General features: G+C 36.5%; 1 protein-coding gene across 3 annotated transcripts in view; it reads left to right on the top strand.

The window, feature by feature from the left end:
* Window positions 1-14,062: 14,062 nt before the first annotated feature.
* LOC150096963 (VPS9 domain-containing protein 1-like) overlaps window positions 14,063-25,194 on the top strand; it is a 453,159-nt gene continuing 442,027 nt past the window's right edge. The window contains exons 1-2 of one of the 3 annotated variants that reach the window (XM_090408054.1): window positions 14,063-14,497; window positions 25,040-25,142. The gene's annotated coding sequence lies outside the window, so the exon portion shown is untranslated. The remainder of the gene's footprint in view (window positions 14,498-25,039; window positions 25,143-25,194) is intronic. The other 2 variants (XM_090408053.1, XM_090408055.1) reach the window with 2 other exon arrangements.

The raw sequence follows: 25,194 nt of genomic DNA, 5'->3' as shown, positions 1-25,194 counted from the left end.
TTGAAGCGTACACCGCGGTTGCTAACGAGTACAGAACAAAGGACGTCACCATCTTTGCAGCTGTCCAGAGGAAGAAAGGAGAGTCATGAAGTGCAACAAGTGTCAGAAGGAATTGCCGTCCCTCGAATGTTACATAACCTGCAGGAAATGCCACAGGAATCTTCATTTTACATGTTCCGGACTTTCTGAAACAACCTGGCAACGCAAATCCAATGCCAAACGAGAAGAATGGAAGTGCCTAAACTGTAGGGAGAACAAAGAAATGCCACCACCCACGACGCAACTGATTACGCCGGAGGCAGACTCGGACGATGAACTGAACAGACAACAAAACACCGGTGAGTCTTATAATTTGAGTTCCGTTAATTTATTACAAGAAAAAGGTTTAGAAAATATAAAAGCCAGCTTGGTAGATCTTGTCCAAGAACTATTTGATAAACAGAATAAAGAAATAACAAAAAAAATTAGCGAATATGAAGAGTTTGTTAAATTTAATAATTCAAACGTCGAAGAAGTCTTACAAACGGTAAAAGACATTAAAACCAGCATTAACGCATTAACTGAGAGACAGCACAAATTGATAAAAGACACATCGGAACTCCGTCAAGAATTTAATTCCCTGAAACAACAATACGAAGTTTTAAACCAACAACAACATAAAGAAGACCTTGTCATAAACGGTCTTCCAGAAACCGAATCCACAGAAAATCTCAGAGACGTAGTTCTAAAGTTAGGCCATGCAATTGACATCCCCCTAGAGCATAATGATATTCAGACCATAAATCGGTTTCCCAGGAAGAACAGAAAACAAGGTTCGCCACGACCGGCACCAGTCATAGTTCGTCTAACAAGCAAGGCTACAAGAGACAATCTCATAAAAGCCAGACTGAAAAAACCAGTAGTCAAGGATTTAAATGCATCGCAAGACAATACGCCAATCTTTCTATCTGAATATTTAACAACTTTCAATCAGAATCTTTTGAACCAAGCAAGAAAAGAAAAAACAGAAAAAAAGTATCAATTTTTATGGATCAAAGACGGCAAAATATTCTTGAGAAAGTCACAGACTTCAAAGTCTATACAAATAAAAAGCTCGGAAGATATAGACAGGTTGCCAGAGTGAAACAAAAGACTCTAACTTAGTTCAATAAGAAGATCTCAACACAACAAAAATGAATGCGAACCATCAGATAGATGTAATTACACCAGAATACATCAGTAATTGTACTTTCGAATCTCTTGATGCATGGAAACAAAACACAGTACAAGCGAGAGGTCTCTCAATCTTGCATATTAACATCAGAAGCATCCGAAAACATTGGTTATTGTTACAGGCTTATCTGAGGAATTACACTGATATTATTGATATATTGATTCTTACAGAAGTATCCATAAATAATGACGAAGCGACTGGTTTCCAAATTCCAGGCTTCCAACAACATAGATCATGCCGCCAAACAAGAAGAGGGGGTGGAATACTAATATTTATGAAACAAAAATTAATAGCAAAAGAAATGGCCTATCAGTTTGAGCATGCTGAAACCCTCTGCCTCGAAATCATTAATACCACGAACACAGCATCCCATGATACTAAATGCTATTTACAGACCACCAAACCTAAACATGACAAAATTTTTGCACGAATTCAATTGCTGGCTTTCAAGCCAAGAAATATGCTCAACCGAACACCTAATGATAATTGGCAACATAAACATAAATATTGCAAACGAAAACCAGAACAACACTGTACAATACCTAGACATGCTATCCATGTATAATCTAATTCCAACAATAACATCATGTACTAGAGAAGAAATATTCGGAAATACTATCACTGCCCCTGTCTAGATCATAAAAAAGTCCGAGCACCACCAAACAGTTACACTGCATCAGTCATAAAGCGCAAAGTAGCAGACCATTACTTCACCGCTCTAAAACTGCACACGAAGACAATACCCATGCAATGTCCCACAGAAGAAAAACGACAGAAAACAATAATAGACGAAGAAATAGTCAACCACGAAATAAGAAAAACAGACTAGGAACACCTGGCATCAGATATCTCATACAACAACATTAAACTCACACTGGAGGAAATATATAAGAAAGCTACAAAGAAAGTCCGAATTCGATCAAAAACAACACAAAATCATTGAATAACACAAAACTTAATCCTAGAAATACACAGAAAGGAGGCTTTATGGAAAGAATTAAAGCGATATCCAAATAACACAACTTTAAAAACGGAATATATGATAACAAGGAATCGCCTTACAACACAAATCAGAAATGCAAAAAGAAGCTATTACAGAGACAAACTAACCTCCGCACAAAACAACATGAAACAAACATGGCATCTGATTAATGAGATGCTAGATTCTGTTCCCAACACCACTGCTTCCGAAACCATAAAACACAGCTTCACGAAAGATGCAAAACCTATCCAACAACTAGCAAATGACTTTAATCAATACTTTGCAGACTCCATCCAAGAACTTCACAGAAATATTCCCACAATCACAAAACGAGACCCTCCACTTGGACCGCGATCAAAACAGACATTATGGTTCCCAACCATAAAAGAAGCAGAACTTCTCTCAGCAATACATAAAATCAAATCAAACAAAGGCCCAGGAATAGATGGTATCAGACCTAAAGATATAAAGCAACATGCAACTTGTTTAAGTCCTATCCTACTAAAACTAATAAATAAAATATTTAAAACAGGACAGATACCAAGTATGCTAAAGACCGCCATAATTACACCCATATAGAAACAAGGAAAAAGAAATTTAATCAGTAATTACAGACCCATAGCAACATTACCAATTATCAATCAAATTATGGAGCGGATCATACTGAAGAAACTCACAGCATACACTGAGATCTTTCATATTATCCCCAAAACACAATATGGTTTTCAGAAAAACAAGGGAACAACATCTCTCTTGGAAGACTTTACAGACGTAATTAATACCGCCTTAGACAAAAACACAATAGCCATGGTAGTCTTTATAGATCTAACCAAAGCATTCGATACACTCACACATCAAACCTTGCTAGAAAAGCTGAGGCATGTTGGAATAGACGGGCCTCTTCACAAGTGGTTTACAAACTACTTCCAAAATAGTAAGCATATCACACGTATCGGATCAAACCGAAGCATAGAGCTACCAGTAACTTGTGGAGTGCCACAGGGAGCTGTACTCTCCCCAACTCTATTCAACAACACGTACGATATTAATCAGTTACCACTCAAAGGTGAGATATTCCAATACGCAGACGATACAGCAATAATATCCATCCATAATAACGCAAGCATAACCCAAACAAATATGCAACATGACATAAATCTGATCATAGACTAGCTCATGAAAAACTCCATACACCTAAACTCAGAAAAGACAAAATTAATGATATTCAGAAATCCACTGACTCGACCAGTTGATAACAAATATATAACCATCCAACATCCACTTTCCAACACAAAAAACACACAACAGCAAAACCATTACAATCACTCAGGTTGAAACAACACGATACCTTGGAATTTACCTCGATGCAGATATGAACTGGAATAGCCATATAAAACATCTACACAACAAACTCCGAACAATAAGTGGCAAACTCTACAGATTAAAAGACATAGTTCCCATACGCCTAAAAACACTAATATACAAAGCACTATGCCAAAATATACTAAGATACGCTATAACAACGTATGCTTTCTGTGCACCCTACAAATTAAATAGATTAATGTTGCTACAGTACAAAATGACAAAACTGATCTTTTGGGAACAAAGAGAAAATCACGAACTTATAAACATTGCAATGGCAGAAAACAAAATACTGACAGCAAAACATTTATGTCACTATGCAGCCTTGCTAAAACATTATTTCGATGCCAACTACAGGACAGTTAGAAATACATACCGTATAACAAGACCTCAGACTACTAATTATATCACATATAAATACAATAATCACTACGGAAAGGCCACGCGAAACTTCTACATCCCAGAGATGATAAACAAATTACCTTTTGAATACAGAAACCTTACAAACTACAATAGCCTGAAAAGAGCTCTAAGGACATACTACGAACAAGAAACACGCACCCAAAATACCGTACAAACTTAATGAAACACAATATATTCGCTCAGGCTTCCAGTTCAGCGACGCATCAGTAGATTCCAATTTATTGTGTGTGTGGGGGGGTGCGCGCGCGCCAATTTCTCAATCATAGATTCCGTAGCATCCTAACACAGCAAAAAAAAAAAAAAAAAAAAAACATAATAACCAACTGGTGTCATCCTCAGATAAGCTTACATTTAAGCTTCGAGGATGAAAGAAAAAAAAAAATTAGTTCTCATCCAAGATGTATAATATGTAATCAAATGCATGTAAATGTACGTATCACAAGAAAACCAATGTATGTATTATATGTAAATCAATGTATGTAATGTAAATATCACTTGTAAACAAATGTAAGTAATTTATCATATGTAAACAAATGAATGTAATGTATATAATAATTGTAACAAATGTATGTAACGTATATAATAACTGTAACAAATGTATGCAATGTAAAAAAAAAATTATTTTAAAAGTAAATCATGAGTTTACACCGTATGTTTGTGAAAATAAGGACACATAATATTCAGATTGCATATGTTTAAATACTGTTGTATAATCGCACCTTTTCAAACTTGAAAAAAAAAAAAATAGTAAACCACAACATGTAATATTATACAACTTATGTAACTCTGAACAATATAATTGTAAATTATTATTATGATTGTTATATAAAAAAAACTGTTATCATCATTACTATTTAAATTTCATTATATGTAGCACAAAGTGCTGAACCTTGTAAAATAATATACTGAATAGATGATCATTGTACATATGTAAATATTTGAAAGAACAATTTAAATAAAAAATTATTATTATTATTATTAAGGCCTGTGTAGCTCAGTGGAAGTGGTGCTTGCGTCCTCTGCGCTGGGCCGCAGAGGACGCAAGGTTATAGTCTAGTCGCTGACTGGAGGAACTTTTTCTAAGCCTATCTTCGACTGTTTACCGATTTAGTCGATCTCTGGCACAGGCAAGCGGGTTTTTCCTCCCGGAAACTCAAGAAAATCGACCGTAGTACCGACATTATTTCAGACAGTGTTATGTCTTGTTAGGGTGAGGTACCAAGAGATGGCAGCACTTGTTTGCCAGCCTCTTCATCGATGGCTGCTATAATTAGTGACTGTCATGGGCCAGCTATCTCTGATTGGTTACCGGTGGATATTGAACTGCCTACTCCTATTAAGGAATAAAAGGCCTTAGTTGATTAATTATTATTATTAACACCCGATCCGCATGAAATCTCATCACAGGAGGCAAGCACTTACATACAAATCTCATCAGGCAGTGCCTTTTTATTTTATTTTATTTTTTTTTTTTTATCCCATGATATTATTACACTAGGTCAGAGAAGTCAAGTTGATATATTTTATACAGCACCTTTTCTGGGTTGTTATAGAGTTCACATTTGGAAATATTCATAGAGTTTAGCAAATGCATTAGTGATGCTTCCTCGATGTTACAGATTTTGCAGCTGGGGAAGACTTTTATGCCATTGCTAAACTTGATTGGTCTTGTGTGGCCGGTCTCGACGCAAGAGATCATGGTAGTGGCACTGTGATTAAACTTGATGGTAGCTCCTGGATTTTCTGCTGAGTACTAGTGGTGAGTCATGTCCTGATGAATTGTTCTTTTTATGTTTTCTTTTTGGGTGGTTTTAAAAAGATCGAAATCTGTGTATCTCTTAATGTTGCGGCCATTTTTGCTACTTCATCTACGGTTTCATTTCTCTTTAATCCCACATGGGTGTGATCCATTGGAAGAATATTTCGGAATCCTAATGTAGTTTGTTATTAATGTTTTTTCTATATCTCTAAGTATTTCTTGATGGCTAGTATAGCAGTTCCTAATATCTTGAAGGACTGCTAAGGAATCTGTGAAAAATATAAAGTCCTTCGGGATTTGTTTGTGCAAATATTGCAGTGCTATGTTAATGGCTGCATGGTATGAGTTGCATTCAATACTGTTAGTTGTTTTTAGTACTATATTATGAGAGCCACAGAGGAGTAGACCACTCCCAGAATTGCATTTGGATTTTCGGAGCCATCTGTGTATATCTTTATTGAGTCAGGTACATATCCATTATTTTTGAAAAGACTAATGATCTCAAAGATTCAGGGTTTTCTAGGCGTTTTTTCTCATGTTTCCCCATTTCAGAGTTGATAACTATATTTTTCCTGTCTTGATTTGGCGGAAATACTGGTAAGTCATTTTATTTGGACAATCCAAGGAAATTTTATTTTCTATGATTTCATGCATTGTTGATTTTTTCTTTATTCTGTTTGTTGGTTTCCAGTTTTTAAAAAGTTCACTTGTTGTATAATGAGAAAGGTTGGCTCTTTTTTTTCTTCAAATTTAGTAAGATTTTCTTGCCAACTAGTTTTTAAAGGAACAAGGTTGGATTCTAATTCTGCTATTTTTCCAGGAATTGTATTCCTTAGTCCAGATATGATTTTAGCTGCATTATTCTGAATTTTTGTAACCTTGTCTAAACTGCTTTGTGATGTTTTCATCCAGATAGGTGAAGCATATCCCATTGTGGGACGGATAATAGAGGTATATGTGAATTTTGAGGTTTTAGCATCGGCTCCCAACTCTTTACCTGAGATACCTTTCATGATATTTGTCTTCATTTTGCTCTGACTATAACATTCTTGATATGTTTATTGAAGCTTAGTGATGGATCCAGAGTAACTCCAAGGTATTTGGGGTTTTCATTAAATGTAATTAGCTGACTGTTTAGCTTAATCTTTGGTCTCCACTTTCTGAGGGAGTTACTAATAGTAAAAACACATTTCTGATTTAGTAGGGGTAATTTTGATTTTTTGGTTTTCACAATATGTAGCTAAACTTTCATTGGCTTTGTTTAAGTGACCTTCTGCTGTTTCTAGGTTGTTGTGAGCTGAGAATAGGACCAAAACATAGTTTGTTTCTTTATTTATATTTTTATCTAAGTCATTTAATTATATGGAAAAAAGGAGTGGGCTCAAAATACTACCTTGAGGGAGTTCCTGTCTTATTTTCACTTTCTTGGAAAAGTTATTATTTATTTTAACTCGAATTGTTCTATTTCTTAGAAAGTCATAGATCCAGTTAAGAATTTTCCCTTCTATTCCAATATGACAAAGTTTGGAAAAGAGTTTCTGCCTCCACACCTTGTCAAAGGCATTGCTAAAATCTATAAAAGCTGCAATGGTGGATTTGGTAGGATTGGTCTGGAGGTTATCTTGAATTGTCTAGGTTAAGTAGAAAAGTTAATCAATTGTTGAGTGATTTCTTCTAAAGGCAGCCTGAAAATTTGGTAGTGTACTATTTTTGTTTAGATAGTAATTCAAACTTTGGGGTATCATTTTTTCCATTAATTTTCCTGGAACTGAAGTCAGTGAAATTAGTCTATAACTTCCTGTTTGGTCTTGCGGTTTGTTAGGCTTGAAGATTGGTATGATTGTGGCTGTCTTCCAGTCTTTCGGAACTGTTCCTTGTTTTAGGCTATTGTTGTATAGGCGAAGTAGCCAAACTAGGGCTAGGGAAGGAAAATGTTTGTTCATAATTCCTTGTATGTTATTTGGTCCACATGATTTATTTATATCTAGTCTCTCCAAGGCATCTCCCAATTCAGAGATTGTAAATGGATCCCAGAAAAGTTAGTTTTGATATTTTGGGGAGTTTACAGCATTTTTCTGCTGTCGAGCCTGTTTTGATATGTGATGGTCTTTTCTAGTATTCATCTCTCGTTTGCTTATATTTTGAAAATGAAAGCCCTGGGTATTTGCGATCTCCCTATCTCCAGTTTTGATATTTCCATTTGGTAGCGTGTTAGTCTCACTTGCCTTTGGTAGGTCTCTTTGTAAATTAGCAGTTAGTTTCCAAAGTTTGGTATCTGAAGTGTTTGGATTTAAGTTGTGGCGAAATTTTTGCCACCTAGTTCTTTGTAATATATTATATTTTTGTTTAATTTCAGCATTTATCTTGTTGTACTCAATTCTGGTTTCTGGAGAGCTGCTAATTTTTAAGATGTTAAATAATTCATTTCGTTTAGTTATTTTACTGGTAAGTTCCTAGTGAACCATTGTGTAGTTTGAAATAACTTTTCCCCTGCAGCCCTTTGGGATACTTTTCTTTGCTGCATTTAGTATAGTATTCTTACAAGTTATATAGTCTTTTTCTAAGTCATCATGGTATATGTGACCTTTCAGCATTTTACTTACTTCATCCTTGTATTTCTACCAATTTGCCTTCTGGAAGTTCCAATGATATTTTCTTTTTTGAGTGGCTCTAGTCATTGGGTTCAGATTGATTAATATTGGAGTATGTTCGTTTCCCACTAGTTCCAAAACAGACCAAGTAGCTTTGTCGGGACGATCAGGAAGCACCACAATGATATCTAGGGCATCTTTTGTACCATAAGAAGTACTAGTGAAGAACCTACAGTTAAGTAGGTTCTTCACTGTTGAGAGTTATTAGCCGTGTTTCATGTAAAAAAATTACTCATGCTTTCTCTTCTTGGGTTTATTTCCTCAGAACCCCATAACACGTGTTTGCTATTCATGTCTCCTAAGATAATGGAGTTATTTTCAATGAGATGGGATAGGTTGAAAAGATTTGGTCCTGGTTTTTCTGGAGGTTGATAACAATTGAATATATTTAATGGCTTTTTACTTGGTTCCAGTATTTGGATTACTTGTATTTCAGTTCCTTCTGATACTATGTTTAACTCAACAACTATATGACAAGGTTCGGATTAGTGCCAGAAGCCCTCCTCCATTTTGGTCCGTAGGCCTATCTTGTCTTATCATTTCATAGTTTTTAATGTTTAGTCTGTAGGTTTGTCGAAGTTTGTCAGCTAGTAATAGTTCATTCAGTTTTTCTTTGCTTGCTGGGGTAACGATACCATTAAAATTCACTGCTTTTAACTAATTCAATGTATCTACATTCTTACAATGTCAGCAAACCATTCCACTGGCCAACCCCTCTCAATGCAAAGAGCCTACTCCTTATGCCACTGCTCACACCTCACCTTATAAAACTTTCATGTATATCCCCTTCCCCTATTCCATGAAACATGTCTTCCATATTAACCTGGAAACAACCTTTTACCAACTTAAATGCCTGCCTGGTTGGGCGAGTGGTTATAGTATATGCTCCTTTGCCATAAGGCTGCGAGTTCTAATCCCGCCGTGGGCATCGATGTTTGTGATTGTCTGTGAAAATAATAGTGGCGGTGGTAGGTAGTAGATGGGGTTGGTGTAGATGATGTAGCTTGCTGTTGTTAATGGATTGAGTGATGGTGAGAGAGACCTAGAGTAGGTTCCCTCCCTCAACGAGCCTTTGGAGGTGTCACGTTATAATAATAATAAATGTCTCAATGGTGTATCCACTCTTCCTCTTATTCACACGGCAGCCATTTACATCGCATTTCCCTCAACATCTCCGCATATTCCACATCCCAAAGACAAATTACGACCTTAATGGGTCTTCTCTGGAGTATTTGCAATACATCCTCGTCAACGTGAAAATCAGCAGACCAAATCTACGCGCAATAATGCATACGAGGCTTCATCAAGACTTTATTGCTAAAATAATGTGATGCCATCACAACTTGTCCAATGTGACATTTAAACTTAAAATTCTTGTTTATCATCACTCCAGGGTCTCTTATCTCCCCAATTTCCTGCAAAATTTCTCAGCCATGTGTGTACTTCGCATCCCGTTGTTACTTACAAAATTTCAGAACCTTACACTTCGCAACACTGAATTGACATTGGGATACTGTTTCCAACTCATGCAATCTATTCAAGTCCTCTTGTAAGGCCACACCGTCTGCCTTGATTCCTCCTCACTCTCCCCAGTTTTGTATCATTTGCAAACAGTTGTATATCACCAGTTAAACCTACGTCAATATCATTAATATACAAATTAAATAACAAGGTTCTCAAAACGGATCTTGAGGCACACCACTAGTAACTTCCCTCTTTCGAGATAATGCCCCCCCCCCATACACAACTTGCTGATTCCTTTCCGATAGCCAATCACCTATCCAACTCACCAAGTGGTGACAAGGCAATGGGAACAGTTACATTTCAAAAGGAATTCAACTGTTGCCTTTGCCTTATCATCGCCTTTATGAAGTGGAACATAATTTTCTTTTCACAACTTTCATTACTTTTTTTACACGTTCTCTTTGAAAGATTATTGTTAAATAGGTACGCCAAGGCTGATGTTAACTGCTTGGAATATTCATTCACGACGCAAGGAAATATGTCTTCAAATTTAATTGCCCTATTGATATTCTGGCATATTTAAGTCCTCCTATACCTCTTGTTTGCTCACCTAAATCTTCTTTATGTTGTTTTCTACACTTCTACATTTATTGTAAAAAAAAATAGCTAACGCTTTTTATTCCCATATAGGGAGTATGCAACGCCGTTTGATGTCTATCTAACTTTTGGAGAATGAGTGGATAGTTCAATCTCCACTGGTTGCCAATGAGAGACAACTGCCCAAGGTTATCACTAACTGTTAACAAGTACCGCGTCTCGTGGTACCTAATCCTAACACAATAGTTTTAATGTCTGAAAACAGCGTGGGTCCTACAGTCGATTTTCTTGAGTTTATGGAATGAAAAATCTGAGAGTCCTGGAGAAAAAAATCTATTCACTGCCACAAATCGACTAACTCTGGGATCGGTTGAAAAAAGACTTAAAAATGTTCTCTGGTCGGCGACTAGATTTGAATCCGTCTTACGTCGTGCGGTCAAGTGCCCGTAGTGTGCAAACGCCTTTTCTAATGAGCTACACAGGCCCTTCAAATTTGATATTATTTTTACTAAATTTACCATTATATATTATTATGCAACAGGTACTTTCATTGTGACTGCTCCGGTGATTTGGCACTCACCATTCTTACACTTTCTGTTGCACCTGTTAATATAAGAGCAGCAGCTGCCCAGCATCACCTGTGCAACTGTAAACGCATCGAAATTCTCTTTATCCTATTTTGTTCCGTGTAACTTTGTCCTCTGCAATAGCCATCCTCATGAGGTGGTTAAACGATTAACCAGTCATGCAGTAGTTAATTCCCAAACGGTAGCTCTTCATAAAAAATAATAAAAATTAAAATAAATAATAATAATAATAAAATAAAATAATTTTTTTTCGTCCCGTAAACTCAAGAAAATCGACCGTAGAACGTACATTATTTCAAACATTAAATACGAGTGTTAGGGTTAGTGACCACGAGATTGTGGCACTTGTTTAGCCGTCGCTCTTCACTGCTTGCTGGTTAATTAGTGATAGCCTTGGGTCACCTTTCTCTGATTGGGTACCAGTGGAGATTGACCTGCCCACTTAGTCTCCAAAAGCTAGATAGGGCTAAACGGCTTTGTGTACTCTATATATACGGGAATTAAAAGGCGTTAGCTAATTTTTTTTAAAATAATGCACTCCTCAGTGCTAAACCGCTCAAAGATAGATTTCGAGTTCAAGTCTGGTCGCCGACTAGAGGAACTTTTACTAAGCTTTTTTCGACCAGTCCTCGAGTAAGTCGATCTATCTCTGGCTCAGGCAATCAGGTTTTTACTCCTGGAAACTCGAGTTTTTCGTTCCGTAAACTGAAGAAAATCGGCCGCAGAACCGATCGTATTTCAGACATAGGGTTAGAGACCACGTCATAACGACTAGGGTTAGGGACCACGTGATAACGGCACTTGTTGTGCTGTATCTTCACTGCACGCTGCTTAATTAGTGATAGCCTTGTGCCTGTTATCACTGATTGGCTAGAAGTGAAGATTGAACCGCCCACTCTGTCTCCTAATGTATATAGGGCTAAAAGGGCTTTGCCCACTCCCTATACAGGAATAAAAAGGTGTTAGCGGATTTTTTTTTTTTTTGAAATGCTTTCTTGATCTTTCAATTCTTCTTGTTCCATTTAGTTTATATCCGTATGGTATTTTTATCCGTCTGATATTGTCCATTCGATTTAGATTTGCTAACCAGTTGGTATATTCAGCTGTTTTTCTGAGACATTTCATTTCTGAACTTTGAATCCGTTTTTCATTCTTCTTCTTTCTGGTCCATGTTTTGCTTCCATAGAAAGGTGTTTCCGACAGACAGTACCGTCGACAGAGTGTAGCATAGAAGTAGCGTGCCTCAACGCGCGGCTTAATAAAGGCGATCGTTCAGTCATATTGCGGTAGGCACCATAATTACGCTAACTATTCCTGTTAGCATAGCAAGTGCAGCAAGAAGTTTTTCGAATCTTAGAGTGATTAAAAATTATTTGCGAACAGCAATGACCCAAGAAGGATTGGTTGGTCTATCTAGCAACTATATCGATAGAGGCGGACAAGCTTATAATTTAAATTTAGAAGAGCTTATAAACAGTTTTATTGTGCGATATCGCCGTAGTGCAAACATTTAATCAATATTGATGTAATCATTTTTGCATTAATGTTTCTCTTGTAATAAAAACAAAATAACAATTGGATATTTTCTTATACTTTTGTCTTATAATCCATCAGGGGCAATATTTAATTGTTTGCCTCAGGGCGCCGTCTAATTTGGCAACAGCTCTGCAGACAGAATGTCATTTAGCCGAATTCGGGCGTGTTTTCTTACCAAAGATAGCTTAAATGTATTATTTATAACGCCGTTTACATTAAGAAAATTCGAAATTTAACGTCTATATATTTTTCATCTGAAAGATTTACTTTTTATAATATTTTATTATCTACTACTATTGTACTCCTGATTGGGTTTTTTCCTTTCAAAATCATTATTTTTGTTTTTACTTTTGATACTCTCATATTATATTGTTCTGATCTCTGTAGATCATCTTCTGTTGTGGCTAATACGATTTGATCATCTGCAAATAATAGAGTGTCTATCTTTGTTTGTGAGTTTTATTGTGTACCAAATGGGTTATGCTGTTTCCAAATTGTTATAATGTTATATATATATATTCACATCCGGGCTACTTGTATGTAGAGGCTAATGACTTCATATCAAGAGCAGAGATGATAGTGTACATCGGCCCCGTACTTCTCTTGATATCTTTCCATTCTGATATTTATTCTAATTTGACTGCTATTTTATTTTCTGTGTCTCTATTTCTTGAATAGACTATAAAAGCTGGATTGGTATATTTCAAAGGCTTTTTCATAATCAATGAAGGCCACGTATGTTTCTTTTTGAAATTCTCTTCACTTTTCAATATTTGTAGAGTTAAGATTGATTCTATGCATGATCGGCCTTTTCGGAATTCATTATGTTCTTCTAGTAGTTTGTCCTGTACAATTCTGTTTAATTTCTCTTTTAATAATTATGCGTATATTTTGTACCCTGCATTTAGCTGACTAAAGCACCTATAATTACTGAAGTCATCTTTATTTCTTTTTTTATAAATTGGTATAACCAGTCTGTTTTTCCAAGAGTCTGTAGCATGTTAAAGAATCTCAGTAGTCTTCATTGAAAATTTCACCTGCATTTTTGTACAGTCTCATGTTCATATTGTCTTCTCCTGGTGTTTTCCTATTTTACATCTTATTTATTGTATTTTTTAGTTCTGACATGGTAATATTTTCTGTTCTAGTTTCTTCGATTTTGAAAATAAGTTTCCCATGTTTTAAAATCTATTGTTTGTATTTTTATCTTTTCTTATATTTCTTTATTCGTGTATTTTATTATTTTATTGGTTTTTGGCTGTGTCTTAGATCATATATTTTTCTAGTTCTATTATATAATTGTTCCATCTCCCTCTATGTTTTTTTTTTTCTTACTTTTCGTTTTGCAATGGCACTGTTTATTTTGTACTCTATTATTGTTTCTACGGTCTTAGAATTTAGCTATTTCTAGTAACTAGTTATTTGTTTTGCTTTTTATTATCTTTTTTGATTTTTTTTGTTTCAGTTTCGTAGTCCTCTTTTTCTATTCTATTTACTCTTCCTAGGCTTTCTGTTGCTGGTTTGTAAGGATTTTTTTTTCAGAAGACGTCATACACTTCTATCGTAAAAATCATGTGCAACCCAAATACGTCACTGATGTGTTTGTAGGTTTCTCGGCCCATCAATGGTATTAAAAAATAATAAATAAATAAAACATCTTATAGGAGGTATACTCTTATACTGAGAAATAACCACAGTTACAAATATAAATAAAATCTGGTTCTATTTATTATATATACAGCGTGTCATATCCGATTTAACTTGTTGAAATTACTGCATAGGTGAATAATTTTATCAGAGAGAGATAGGCACAATTGATCTCGTAATAGCATAAATCACAGTTAGATTGTAACAGACTTTAAAAACTGGATTTTGAGAAGTGAAACACCCAAAGTAACGAAGTAGATTACTGACATTTGGCATGTATGTAATAGATTGTTTACTGTAGCATTATTATTTGGGCATAATGTAAATACATTTTTAATATTATATATAATAATATATTAATATAATTATATATAGTAATTTAGTGGATTTTTTTTAACTTATAAAAGGTGTAGTGAGAAATGAAACATTTAATTTTCATATATTAGGAATTCTGTGGTTATGTAATAAATGTTAGTATTCATACTAAGAGAATGAGGAATCATTTATTTATTTTAATGTGTTGGGAATAACAGCCTATTACTATTATTTAATAGCCATCATTTTTGCTTAAACAAGTATAAAATACATAATACAACCGACCTTAACTGACCCATTAAATATTAGCATTGCATCATTGGATTGAAGGTCATTGTTAAGATACGATGTAGTATGTCCGAGTAAACTTTTAACTCTCGAGTCATTCAAGGTCTTTCGACTCAAACATCAGAAAAAATAGTATGAGTGCTAAATATGCTGTGTTTATTATGATTGATTGATGCCAATATATACTGTATATATATATATATATATATATATTTATTTATTTATTTACTTACTTATTTATTGAAATAATGTAAATATTATATTTTTTGCTAATAAATGAAAACAGTAATTATGATTTCTCATGAAGTAACAGTGTGTGGCATTTAAACTATAATGAACAGATGTAAAAACTATATCAGACCTTAAGATGTTGGTTTCATTTGAAGCCTTTGGAGATTGTTTCTAGAAAAGTGAGATAATTTATACTGCAGCCTCTAGTAACTTGTTGAGTAAATTAAACCTAGAAGTATTCAAAAGGAGGGTGAGGACTTTTGTGGCATTGGCTGGCTCAACTTGACCAAAAGTTAATGGCATTAGTGAAACTTGGTTGACTGGAGATGATATGGTCGTAGGAAAAGAATTCAAGGGATATGGTTCCTTAGAAAGGACATAAGGAACAGGAGGAGAGAGAATTTGGTAATGATAACAGAGGAATTGAAGGTATTAAAAGAAATAAATGAAAACTACTAATATTTATGACATAACCACAGAATCCCAAATATATATATGAAAAAGAGTATAAGTACATCAGGGGACAGGGATTTAGAGGGCAGTTCATTTGAGGCTATCTGGTGTAATATAGAGGCCAACAGGATGAAGTATGTAATTGCTTGCTGTAATCCAGAGGATATAAGGGAGAATGTAGATGACATGAAGTAACAAATTATTATTATTATTATGGGCAACTCCAATTAGATTCATTGAGGGAAGCCCTAAACATCATGTCAAGAACTATCCAACATTTGCACGGTATTTATCATACTTTGCTTTGAACTCGTTGATAGTCATGGCACCCATAACAGACTCTGGCAAGCAATTCCACTCATTCACTACTCTGCAAGCAAAAAACCTAGTTCTAGCACCCTTGCTTACTACACTTTTACTCAATTTCCATGGATGGCCCCTAGTTCTTCCACCAACAAACTTGTTTCAAAAACTTTCCTCTGAATCAATCTTGTAAAAACCCTCAGTAATTTGTATGTCTCAATTATATCATACCTTTTCTGCCTATCAACCAGTTTCTGTAACCTGCATATCTTCAACCTGTTCTAGTTCATTCCATAGATCTGCTAGCAACTTGGTCACTTGGTTCTGGATCCTCTCCACCTGCTCCCCATCACTTGGCACCCAGATCTACGTGCAGTAGTCAACATGGGGTCTTATCAAGGCTATAAAGAAGAACAATAACCTGCTTGTGTCTGCTCGTCAAAGTTTCTTCAGTAACCAAGTGATCTAATGAGCTACTTTAGCCACTTTTGCTATGTGCCCCCTAAACTTTAACTCCCTATCCACTGACACTCCTAAATATCTGGCTTCATCAATTTCCTGGAGTACAGTTCCACCAATGTGGTATACCGCTGATTATCTTTTCACTCCAAAAATGCATACTCTTACACTTTGCCACATTAAACTGACATTAATTCTCCTTTGCCCAGTCTGCCAATCTATCCAAATCATCCTATAAATGTTGATTTATAGGATGATTTGGATAGTGATTAACTATTGCCCTACTCAACTTTTCATCATAGGAAAATAACTGAACAGTTCTCCCTCTCAGATCCTTTCCTGTTTGTTAATGAACAAATTAAACAGTAGCAGTTCAAGAACAGAACCCTGCAGCACACCACTAGTCACAGGCCTTCTTTTGGACTCTACTCCTGAGTAAACTACTCTCTGATATCTCTCCATCAACCACCCTCCTATCCATCTCACCAGTTCTATATCCATCCTCATGTGCTGGAGTTTACTAATTAGAATTTCATGTAGTATCCTGTCAAAGGCCTTTGCAAAATCCAGCAATATCACTGTAAACCCATTATCTTTATCCAACTCAGCTGTCTCTGTATTATAAAAAGAGCGAGTTACTCAGTAACTTGCTCTTTGACTAACTTCTTCAATACTTTGACAACAACTCCTGATATGCTGATCAGTCGGTAATTTGCTACATCAGTCTTGGAGCCTCCTTTATGCAGTGGAACTGTTTTCCCCTCATTCCATCCCATCAGTACTAACCAAGAGCTGAAACTTAGATTAAACAATATGATCAAGGGTACTGACAATTCTCTCGCTGCTTCACATAAAACTAGTGTTGGTATACCATCCAATCCTACAGCTGTATTCACATTAAGGTTTTGTAATATGCTATTCACATCCATTTCATTTACTCTAGTTCCTGTATAAGCCTTTGGCTCTCTCATTTCTGCAATATCACCACTTGGATAATGTATTATTGCAAAGTTGTTGGAAGTTTTTCCACTTAGTTATAATATAAATTAAAGATACCAAGAAATTATATACTTGGTTTAATCCTTTATCTAAGTGTAAGCAAACAAAGTTTGCACCTGAAATATTTTCAGGACTGGGGCAACTCGTATATAAAAGCTAATGACTTCACATCACTTGTCTTAGTATCCCATAACGCAAAGCACATATCCTTATGGGTATGTATAAGGCTACTCATATATGAAAATATGACTTCGGGATTACTTCAACCTTAGTATCACTTCTGGGTTTGGCTCCCAGTGACAAGACCTCAATAAAAGTTGAAACCAGTCCCAGGTAGTGATGCTTCCCATAATGCATAGCATTATACATATCCGTAAGGATATGTGCTTTGCATTATGGGATACTAAGGCGAGTGATGTGAAGTCATTAGTTTTTATATACGAGTTGCCCCAGCCAGTGCTGAAAATATTTCAGGTATAAACTTTGTTTGTTTACACCTGGATAAAGGATTAAACCAAGTATATAATTAATTGATATCTTTAATTTAAACTATTACAAAGTAGATTTACTAAGTGAAGTGTTCACTTAGTAAATCTTCTATTTTGACTGTTTCAGTTACCTCCCTGCCATCTGTCTCCTTAATAACATTCTGCTGTGCACATTCTTTCTTTCATTTGCAGCATATCGAAAGAACTGCTTGGAATTCTTTTTAGCCTGCATTGCTAACTTCCTTTCATAATCTGCTTTTGCCTTTCTTTCCGCACTAGTTACCCTTCTTTGCCTTGTACTGTCTGCAGGTCACTTTTCTCCTTAAATTCCCTGTTTCTTTTTTTGTAGCTCCAGCTTGATTATGATATTCATCCATTTAACTTCCACTTGATTTACTCTCCTGACTGTAGGTATGCAGTCTGCCATTACCTCTCTCAAACACTACTTTACTACTTCCCAGCTCTTGCAGTTTTACATGGCATGGCACGGCACTGATCCAAGTAATCTCCTAATCATGTCATACTTATCAGCCCTTTAATTCCACATATACCCCCCCCCCCCCCCCCCCCCGTGTTAACTGAAAATTCCATTTGGTCAACACAATATAATCACTCTCACCAACTGGTAGCAACATGAACATATTTGTTATAGACAAATTCTCTGATTCAATTACTGGATCGAACTCCTAGTATATTCCATTACATGCTGTTCTCAGGTAATTATCCTGTAGTAACTACATAAAATCCATTTCCTTCCTCTTGTGTGTCCTCCCCTCCTTCCAGTCTATGTTCCCATAGTTGAAATCCCTCCCCCATAATAATTACAAAAATTACTCAATAAGTGGGAGCCAGGCCCAAGCTTGCTCCACCTTTGCAACGAGTTGCCCTGGTGTTGTACCACCTTACCCCAGTCCTGAAGATACTTTCAGGTGCAAACTTTGTTTGCTCACACTTGGATAAAGGATTAAACTAAATTTATTATACTCTAACCAAGTGAAAAATAAACTTTCAACGTCTTTCTCTAAATCCAGAGTAATTTATTAAAAAAGGGTGGCACACCATTTGGCAATTCCTATAGGTAGAGATGACCTGCTAATGCTTCTGCCTGGTATCTCCACTTGGGCCTGACTCCCACTGAAGAGACCTCAATAAAGGTCGAAACTAGTCTGGGTAGTGGCCCTTCCCTTAATGCATAACATTAGACATATCCGCAAGGAGATGTGTTTTACATTATAGGAGATACTGAGATAGGAGTGTTGGTAGCTTGCTCCACCTTTGCAACGAGTTGCCCTGGTGTTGTACCACCTTACCCCAGTCCTGAAGATACTTTCAGGCACAAACTTTGTTTGCTCACACTTGGATAAAGGATTAAACTAAATTTATTATATTATACTCTAACCAAGTGAACAATAAACTTTCAACATCTTTCTCTAAATCCAGAGTAATTTATTAAAAAAGGGTGGCACACCATTTGGCAATTCCTATAGGTAGAGATGACCTGCTAATGCTTCTGCCTGGTATCTCCACTTGGGCCTGGCTCCCACTGAAGAGACCTGTTTTCAGCGGCCCCGAGAGAAAGCTCCATGTTCCAGTCTTTTTTTATATTCCAGTTGCCAGTTATCAGATCCCAAGAGAGAGCTCCTATTCCAGTATTGTTTGGTAAGAACCCTTCTAGTTTTTCTTTTGTTGGATTTTATTTTTTGTGGCCTCGTTCAAATCGGTGTAAGTCCGTTTTAGGTCATCTCCTTTCGGGGACTGAAATTTGCTATTCCGTTGGTTAGGTATTTGCTTTTAAAGAATGTCGAAATTTTTGCCAAGAGTTCGTACCCTCGGGATTGAAATTGACCCAAACATTGACAAAGCGACATTTGTGAAAGCTCTTCTCAAAGTCGCCAAAGCAGAAAGCATTTATGGGCTTACCCCTTACGGGGGGGGGGGGAAGATTCCAAATAATAACGAACAATATAGAGACAAGGGAAACGCTCCTTAAAGGCATAGAATGTGAAGGAAGAAAATACCTACCCTTCCTAGTTGGGAGTATTTTAAAATCCGTAAAAGTTGACAGGTTTCCACTCGAATATCTAGAGAAAGTGGAGGAAAGCATTAAAACCATTTTCTCAAAGTGGGGGATTGTTCGAAATGTATCAATCGGACAAGACACAGATATCCCAGAGTGGAAATCAGGGGAAGTGAGCATTTCAATTGAAATGAAAACAGAAATCCCCAAGTTGATTTTTTTAGGCTCAGCAAGAGTAATAATTAATTACCCAGGCATAAGAAAACAATGTTTTCGGTGCACCGCTTTGGGCCACCTTAGCGCTCACTGCCCGAAAAACAACAAATGCCGCAACTGCTTATCAACAGAACACATATTGGATAAATGTGAGTCACCGTGCCGCAAATGTGGGAACACTTCTCATAGAATAGACGTTTGTCCTAACAGGACACTTGCAGAAAGAGCAGGAGGCTCCATAACACCTGCGGCAGTAGCCATTCCAATAATCAGTCCTAAACTCACATCACAGGACTCGCGAACTACCAGCCAAACAGTAAACGAACCACAAACGACGGAATCAGAAGACTTTCCAGCCCTCCAACCACCAGCTATCGCAACGACTACATTAGGAAATCAGGCAATAACTGGGAGGAACGCAGAAGGGAAAATTAGGAAGAAAAAGAAACGGAACACTAAGAAATCTTACACCATTGAATCGGAAGGCAACAATGACAGCACAGAAACAGAGGAAATGGAAATCAATACCAGTACAACAAAACGACCCATCATGCCGGAAGAAGAAGGAGAAATGAAACGAAATAAACAGGACACTGAAAGCCAAATAGAAGCCTCAAGTTCAGATGAGGAAGGAAATGAAATAATAATGCGAAACAACACAGAAAATGAGGAAGAAACTTCATCAGAAGAAGAAGATAGAGAGCAAGGAAACAATCCAGAAACTAAGGAAGAAACAGACTTTGTTAAAAGCAATACCCCAAACGGCTCTGTCATTTTGAAGAACTTTAAGGGATCTCTTAAAACGAAAACTATTTCAGATAATGACCACAAAAGGAGAGCCAACTTTCTTGTTCTTTAAGAGGAGCAATAGACTCATATGGGGAGAACTCTATGTAAAGGATATAACCAAGGTCGAGCCCCATCAACTGAACGGTCACCTGGACTTAACAGAGGAAGAAAAACAACACTTATGCGACACATTGAAATCGCTGACACGAGTAGATTTGGAAAAGAGATACCCATGGATAATGAAGGAATTTGAAAAAAGAACTTTACCAGTAGATACAAACACCGGAGGAAAAGAACCCCTATATGAGAACTCGAATGTAACAAAACGAATCCTATTCTATCTTAGGGATAAACCTGAGATAAGAAACAAAGTCCACACAGCTCTACAGGAAAAAGGAGACGCTGCTTTGCAATGTGAAGGTGAGCTAGAGAGTCTTAAAATATGGCTCAAGTTTGGGAACGTCAGTTACCACCGAGCGAAATGGAATGAAAGCTTGAAGAGAATATGGAAACTAAATGATGAAGAGTCAGTACACATACTCACAGTGATGGAAAACGTGGTAAAAGACTATGAGGTAGCAATAAAAAATAGCAGGGCAAATAGGATCTAAAATAAATAAATAAAAAAAAAAAAGCCCCTTCTAAGTTTCTTGGTTCTGTTTCTGTATGTTCACGCTTAATCCACATAGGAGGGGGCAGACCTGAGAACCCGAGCGGCGAAGGCTTACAGCGAGGCGGTGCGGCTCCTTGCGGGCTGCATCACTCGGGCCAGGCTCTTCCCCTGTTCTTGCAGTACTTTTCTGTTAATTCACCAACTTTTTTTTTTTTTTGTTCTGTTTATGCGTGTTCTAGCTCCTTTGTTGTTTCTGTGTGTCTTAGTTCCTTTGCTTTTTAATTTATGTGTGTCCTCCTCCCCACTTTCCTCGGACAGACACCTGAAGAGGTGACTGACCGGGGAAAGCTGAAAAGAACGGATGGAGGGAGGAAATGTCAGAGATCTGCTTGGCACTGACTTTCGAGTAAGGCCAAGTAGATCGACTGAGGCCTCTTTAACTACCTACTACTATCTACTCTATCTTTTCTACTCCTCTCTTACTATCAAAACTGTATACAACTTTTTGACTCTAAAGAGGCCAATGATGATGAGATATGAACTCCCATTCTACCTCAATAAAGGTCGAAACTAGTCTGGGTAGTGGCCCTTCCCTTAATGCATAACATTAGACATATCCGCAAGGAGATGTGTTTTGCATTATAGGAGATACTGAGATAGGAGTGTTGGTAGCTCGCTCCACCTTTGCAACAAGTTTCCCTGGTGTTGTACTACCTTACCCCAGTCCTGAAGATACTTTCAGGTGCAAACTTTGTTTGCTCACACTTGGATAAAGGATTAAACTAAATTTATTATGTCCCATTCTGGTTTGTTACCAGAATGGGATATTATACACATTCTTCCACTGAACTACCTTCCACTTTTGCTTCATTCAACAATACATTTTTGAGGGAAACTAGAAACTCTGAACACTAAATTCATTTAGATGCAAATCATCCTTCTTGTATAAATCCTTTCATCCGTTGAACTCACTCCACACATCCATAACTCCACACCACTCTTCCTACATAACTTATGCATCGAGTCATTCACTATTTTAGTCCTCCTTCTCAGCCCTACCTACTCTGTCATACTGCAGCAACAGACTCACTATCTTAATCCTCTCACTCTTTTGTTTTGCTTCTTCCAGTAATTTTTTCATGTCCTCTCTGATTAAAATCATTCATTCCAGTGACTACGATAATTTCTTTCACCCTACTCTTTTGTGCTCTAATAGCCTCATTAACACCATTAATTTTCACAGTAGGAAAGCACGATTTTGTCAAACTCTCATTGATCACACCTTTTATGAGTGAATTGCTATACAATACTCACTCCTTGAATTTTTTTTTTTTCACTTTTGGTTAAACCCTTATTTTTCTTATCTTGCATTTCTTTCTTTCTGTTACATTCTGTAATCATTTTTGTTATCATTCTGTAAATTAGCATGATGAGTACAGGTTGATAAATTATTATTGGGGATTTGAACTATAGAAACATAGATTGGGAGGAGGAATGAATACAGCACAGGAAGGAAATGGAATTTATACAGTTGCCGAGAGATAATTACCTGAGGCAGCATGTAATGGAGAAACACAAGGTTCAAGAGTGCTGGATCTGATTATAGCATCAGAGAACTTAACAGTAACCAACCTAGCTATGCTGCCTATGCTTGAAGAAAGTGATAATGTAATCTTGACGTAGTCTTGATTCCCAGACATGCAGAATTTTCTGTTAAGAACGGATATGTGTGGAATTACAAAGTGATTATGACAAGCTGATGAATCAGCTTTCATCACTGTCATGGAAGGTGGTCAAGGAGTATTTGAAGAAAACAGTATTAAAGTGTATACCCATAGTCTGTATACCTAGAGTTCAATTCTTGTCGTGACAAAAGGAATTTTTAAATTCCTTTTGCCATGACAAGAATTGAACTTAAATCTTTTCTTCTCCAGTTGCCTATTGAAGCACTTATGATATTGCCTTCCATACTGTGCTGATCACTTTCTTGCCTATGCTTTGTAGTGCTGTTAAGTTTACTGATGACACTTCAATTTATGTTGCCTGTACACTTTTTCTCTCTTTTGTGCAGCCCACTGTTGATGGAGGGTTGATGGATGGGAATGAGAATGCTTGAGAGACACATAATCAGACCGCATTTATGTAGTCTGATTATGTGTCTCTCAAGCATTCTCATTAACATTAACTTGTTAATGTTCATGTTTATCTATTAGTGAAGGATGTCTGTAACAGATGGGAAATGGTCATCTTTGTGAGAAGCAGTATCAGGTTGCATACTTAGAATCAGGAGAATAAATTGTTTAAAAATTAAATGGATGAGTAGTATAATTAATTAAGCAGGAGATACAAAAAAAAGAGAAAGCATTATGGCAGGAATATAAAGAAAAATTATCAGCATGCCTGTGAGCAATAGAACACAGGCAAGAAGGTTGACTAACGTGGTAGGGAAAACAAAATCAGATTATAAAAGGAAATTAGCTGAGCAGGCCAAAGGAAATTTCAAAGAGTTTCTTTTTTTCACTATGTAGTAGAAGAAGAAGCCATTTCACCCAGACACCACTCTCAAAGCAAAAAAAAAATCATCAACATGCCCTCACTAACCACACTCTTACACAATTTTCAGAGGTGATTCGAAATTCTTTTACATCCTGCCATGTATTCTACCTAGTGAATACATTCACATTCACATATTGAATGTGAATGATATTTCACCTAGTGATTATCATCCACCTAGTGAATACACTCATATAGTTTCACATTCCTAGTGAAATCTGGCAAAGTCAGATCTTTTTACAGTAATCCAAATGTGGCAGTATTCTTCAAAATCCATATAAGCTGCTTTGGCCGCCTTTGCAATATCACTCTAAACTTCATCTCCCTGTCTGTAATCACCCCCAAATTCTTGGCTTTTCAATTTCCTGTAGTCCAGTTTCATCAATTCAGCCTGTTATCTCGTCTTCCCAAATCTTTGTTAACTGTTGCTCTTCCCAGTTTTGTATCATTGGCAAACAACTTGATATTTCCCTTTAAATCATTTCCTGTATCATTGCTGTACAAAGGAAATACAAAGCTCTATAGTGCACCACTAGTCACTCATCTTTTCCTGAAGTCATTTCCCCTCAGCCACTCTCTTATCCATATCACCAGCTTCATATATTCAATCCTGCAATATCCCAATATCTAAGAGTTCCATGTAATATCCTGTCAAATGCCTTAGCAAAGTCTAGCAGCATTACTGTATAAAATGTAAAATTGTTATAAAACATGAACAAATTACTAAGGCAAAGCCTTTTACAAAACCATACTGCCCTCCCCCACCCAATCCAGAGTATCACATTCCATCTACCCATTCCTGAATTCTGCCTTTTAGCAACTTCTTCAGCATCTTAACCACCACTCCCAAGATACTTGTTAGTCTGTAATTTGCTACCCAGTCTTGGCCCTTTATGCAATGGAACTGTTTTGTCCTTTTTCTGCTCCTCTCACACTTTTTCAGAGCTGAGACTTAAATTAAATAGCTTGGCCAGCACTGCTGGCCAAGCTATTTAATTGCACATGCAAGCTCTCTTGCACATTCTAATAATTTTGATTTTTGTAATTTTGAAAGCTGATATTCCATCTAATCCCATGGCTATCTTTGCATTAAGGTTCTGCAGTATCTCAAACATTGTAAAATGATCACTCAGTAACTCTACCACTATGTATAACAACCTGAAATGGATGAAATCATGGTAATCCCATGAAGATCAGGTCAGCTTACATTCCTAATTTTGATATACATTTATTTTGAAGCTAACACATC

This window comes from Typopeltis vanoorti, chromosome 18 (genome assembly GCF_054136105.1).
Source record: "Typopeltis vanoorti isolate ZY-2024b chromosome 18, IOZ_Tvanoo_1.0, whole genome shotgun sequence".
NCBI classification, from domain to species: domain Eukaryota; kingdom Metazoa; phylum Arthropoda; class Arachnida; order Uropygi; family Thelyphonidae; genus Typopeltis; species Typopeltis vanoorti.
The sequence above is the reverse complement of the archived record's forward strand: the minus strand, read 5'-3'. Positions and strand labels throughout refer to the sequence as shown.